The sequence below is a fragment of the Solanum stenotomum genome, chromosome 4, assembly GCF_019186545.1.
Source record: "Solanum stenotomum isolate F172 chromosome 4, ASM1918654v1, whole genome shotgun sequence".
Lineage (NCBI taxonomy): Eukaryota > Viridiplantae > Streptophyta > Magnoliopsida > Solanales > Solanaceae > Solanum > Solanum stenotomum.
Genome location: NC_064285.1, coordinates 1,092,771 through 1,097,760, shown reverse-complemented (window position 1 = coordinate 1,097,760; position 4,990 = coordinate 1,092,771).

Below are 4,990 nucleotides of genomic sequence, written 5' to 3'. Positions count from 1 at the left end.
GCAAGGTTTGACACGATGAAAACTTATAAGTTTCTCAAAAAGGCATATCAATCAATCTCTATAACGGGACATGGATTTCATCAACTAACTTATTATTTCACCAATATATATTATTATCATCCAACTTACCAGGCATATTGACCCATCTCAGAATCTCACCTTTTAATAAATCAAAACGATAATTAATATATACAGATCATAATAGTTATATCAGGATTAGGAATATAAGTACATTTAATAGTTTAGAGAATATGTTTTGTCAGTCAGTCTAAAACAATTATCTCTACTCGTCCCGTTCAATACATACAAAATGCACTAGCACAAGAAGTTGGAACTATACCGTTCCCATAATCAAGGTAAATTACATATAATCTTGTGCTACAATCGTACCGATGGCATGTCCAATTTCCATCCTAGATTGTGAAAAAAAAACTTTATACTTATAAGAACCGATGATTTAATCCTATGTGTATAAGCTAAAACTCTACACACTAAATCATCTACTATATAAGTAAATAGACACCATAAACGAATATATGATCTATTAAAATTGAGCAAATATTTATTCTATAATAAATTTTATTTCTTAACACATGGTTAATAGTATATATCCCAACAATCTCCCACTTAGACTTTTAACCATCACAGTTGTTATAACGTACTATATCTAAATGCATGGTTAATAGTATATACCTTAACAATCTTCCACTTTGATATTTAATCTTGAAAATTGCTAGAGAACTATGTCTAAACAGATGATTAATAGTATATACCCTAACAATCTCCTACTTAGACTCTTAACTGTGCATTTACAACTTTCACAAGCATTCCTTTATTTCTATTTTCTCATGCAATTTTGTCTAGTAGTGCTTCGTCGTAACAAATCGATTTTGTACTAGATCTTGAGAGAGCTTCTCATGAACCTTCCAAGAGTGTACTTCTTTTCAGATCATAAAAGTTCTCTCAAGCATACAAAACAAATCAATCTTCGCTATGATTCTCCCACTACAACTAAGCACTATATAATCACACTTTCATGATCTTGAGTCTTAATATTTTCTTCAAAATCTTTCGATATTGAAATATTAACAACTTTTCATGTAGTGTTCCTCAATTTGCTCAACATCACTTCCACTACTTGAGGTAGTAGTTTTCTTATGTCTAGCAACGTTTCTCCCACTACTTAAATGCATGCAATGGAACGTCATTTCTGACATACCAATTAGATGTTTTTTGAGCATCTGAGTTTATAATTGACTTATTTGTTATTTCTTTGTTCAATTCCTGTAAAACTAGTTTACTTCTAGGAACATGGTTTACTAAATGATCCTTTTCTAGAAATCAGACAGTTGTGTTAACAATTGTCTTATTTTCTTTAGGACACTATAATAAACCTTCTTTCATTCTTTCGGATATCTAATTAACACACACATTCCATTCTTAATTTTAATTTTCTTATTCTCACATGAACAATCCTATATCTGAACATGTCACAGATTAGACTTACGTCAAATCCAACTAGTTCTATAGTTGTTCAAGGTACTGATTCAAAAGAAATTGAATTCAGAATGTGATATGTAGTTATTACAACCTATCCCAAAAGAAACAAAATAACTAATAATAAGTCAATACTTAATCGTATCATCTTCATAAGAGTCTACTTCTTTTCTCTTCTACATCAATCTATTATGCAGTGTCTGGTGTAGACAATTGAAATGCAATTATTCTATAAGATAAGTGACTCATGAACTCTGCAGAGAGGTTTACGTCACTACAATCAGATTGCAGTGACTTTATATATATTTTTCATGATGCTATTTTCGTTTGTCTTAAATATTTTGATCAGTTTATCTAGACATTCAGATTAACAAAACATCAAAAAATATATATTCATATCATAAGTAACCATTTGTGAAAATCTCAGAATACTCAAATTCACCTCTTGCTTGAATGTTCATTTACCTCACAAATCAAAATAGAATAATTCTAACTTATCATTACCACTTTTTCCTTTTTAAGAGGAAAGGTCTCTTAGTTATTTTTCCTTCTGAACATAACTCACATGTTGGTAGTGACTTCACTTTCAATGAACCGTTATGTCCATCCATTAACCAACCTCGAAGTTCTATTCAAAATAAATAACTTAGATGCTAGTGTACAATAAGCTTCATTCAATCTAAAAGATGTTTTCTCTTATGAGATAGATTAATAAAATTTAGTTTATGCGAGTTAATATAAATAAAAAAAATCACGCATCAATATACCACAAGAAATGAAATATTCATCAAACTCAATGATACGAGAGTTACAAATAAATATATCAAATAGTCATCTCTTATCTAGTTAGAAACTGAAAATAATTCCTTCTAACATAAGGTATATGTACAATGCATTCTTTGAATTAATATCTTATCTCTACCAAAAGAAAAGCTTAAGTAGTACCAAGTTGGTGCGTAAAGTCTATTGAGAATATGAGATATAATACATTAAATAGATCATAATATTTCGAATAATCCCAAATAACAAAATTCAGGGCTCATTTATACATATATATCCATGCATCTTGAATAGCCAATCGATGGGATTGGAGAACTACTTATGCAATACACATGTACAATGACCGATTATTCACTCCATAAACTTATACAAACCTAACTCAGATGGAGAGTCTACTGTTAGTTTAAGTCAAGTGAAAATCCTCTAGTTACATTGAACCAATCTTATATTACTCAGTTTAGGAGAGTTAATATAGATTATCAAAACTAGACGATTAAATACATAGTGACTTGTATCAATTTCATCCGATAGGGAGGAAGGTCTAAGCCAGCACATAAAACTAATACTTCACTACTATTTAATCAAATATGACCAAAAAACTCATATAACGATCCAAAAAAAAAATTAAATTTCTTACTAGGTAACGTTCTTATGAATCTACCAAATTTCAGATCAATCAGAGTTCCTTTTTTTCGAATTCCAAAACTATGATCAATTTGGTTGAAAACGTTGTTTGACCAAAATAGAATTTAAGATTTTCCCGCTCAATAATTCTTATCATATATCATCATTTTGTGAAATCAATACACGAATTAAGAATAAAGAACGAAATTCTAAAATTCCAAAAGAAAAACATGTTTATGTATACATTGAATATTAAAATTCAAAACACACCTCATAGATATCAATGCATCTTGAACAATAAATTTTGATGAAAAATGACTACTCATGCAACATACATATGTGGTGTCAGATATTCACTTCGACAAATTTAGAACAAAAGCTAACTCAAATGGAGAATATATGTTAATTTAGGTCAAGTGAATATCATTATCCCTAGATCCATTGATGCAATCAAATATTACTCAGACAGGGAGAGTCAATACAGATAATCAAAACTAGAGATTAAATTTTAATGACTTGTATTAATTTCATCCGATAGGGAGGAAGGTCTAAGCCAACACATAAACTTAATACTTCACTAAAATTTAGTCATGAATACCATAGAGAATAATCTCTATCACCACTATATCTTAGTCGAGTAATTTTTCGGTAAAATTAATTTTTCAAGATACAAAAATTATCTAAAAACATCATTTGAACGACCTCAAATTACCAAATCACTATATAACAACGAGTGTTTTAAATTTGATCATTTCTGATGAACCTACCGAATTTCAGATCAATTAGAGTTCAAAATTAATATTTATCTCCAAAGCTATGATCAAATTCAGTATCAAACGATTTGAGGAAAAATGAACAGATCTACATCCTTATCAAATATCAATTCATGTTAACTCATCACGTGTAATCATGTACCACGTATAACATAAATAAAACCGATATAAAAGATGTCATTCATACTAAATCACATTATAATTCTAAAAAACTACTTTAAAATCATTTTAATGATCTCAAAAAAAAAAAAACATAACTACACAGCAATAGTACTTCTTACTAGGCCGTTATCAATGAACTTACCAAATTTCAGGTCAATTGGAGTCTATAAAGAATCTTTATTTCCAAAGCTATGACCAAATTCAAATTCGGGTGATTTAAGCATTTTTAGGAATTAAAACAATATGACCTACATTCTTATCACATATCAATTCATATTAAATCATCACGTGTAATCATGTTCTAGATTTTACATGAACATAACTGACATTAAGAATGATTTTATCATATTCAAATCAAATTTTAATCCGACAAACTATTTAAAACCATCTATACGATTTTCGTTGGAACCACCAAATTTCAAGTCAATCAGATATCATAAAATTCATGACCACCTTAACTATGATCAAATTTGAAAAAATAATCGTTTCAGGCATAGTTAAAGATTAAAATAACTTGATTCACATTTTTATTCTCTTTTTAATAATTATCTCACGAGCACAAAACATACTTGTGTCCTATCTTTCGGCTAAGACACACAACTAACCTCTTTACAATATATTGTTCTCTCAGTTAATACACTTGAGAATTCAAGATATTATATTTCTCCCTTTAAATCGGTGAAAATTTTTAATATCTCTTCTCATGAATTAATTTAACTATTACTAGTATCTAAAGGTAAATCTCCTTCCGAGTAAACAAACCTTTACTAGTATACATTTATGAAGAACAATCCATACATGATACATTGAGAATATTCTAACGACTCAAATAAATAGCCCACTTTCATAGATCCTATTTATTTATCATAATTCTCAATTCACATATTGTAATCTCATATATTCTATTCAACAAAAGAAAAAATCAAAAGTTTTCTTGTAGTGGCTGTCACCGTCACTATGATTCTCTTAAGCATCCAATGAATAGATCATAATTCATAGATGTTAGTATGCCTTAAGAAAAAATTTGACCAATTGAAAACCAACTTTCTGCCAAAAAAAAAAAATTGAACACGGCATTCACAATTTTAGCAAAAAATTAAAAAGGATTACTTAGCCAAAAGAGATCTAGCCGCCACTGTTAATAAGTTTTCAAT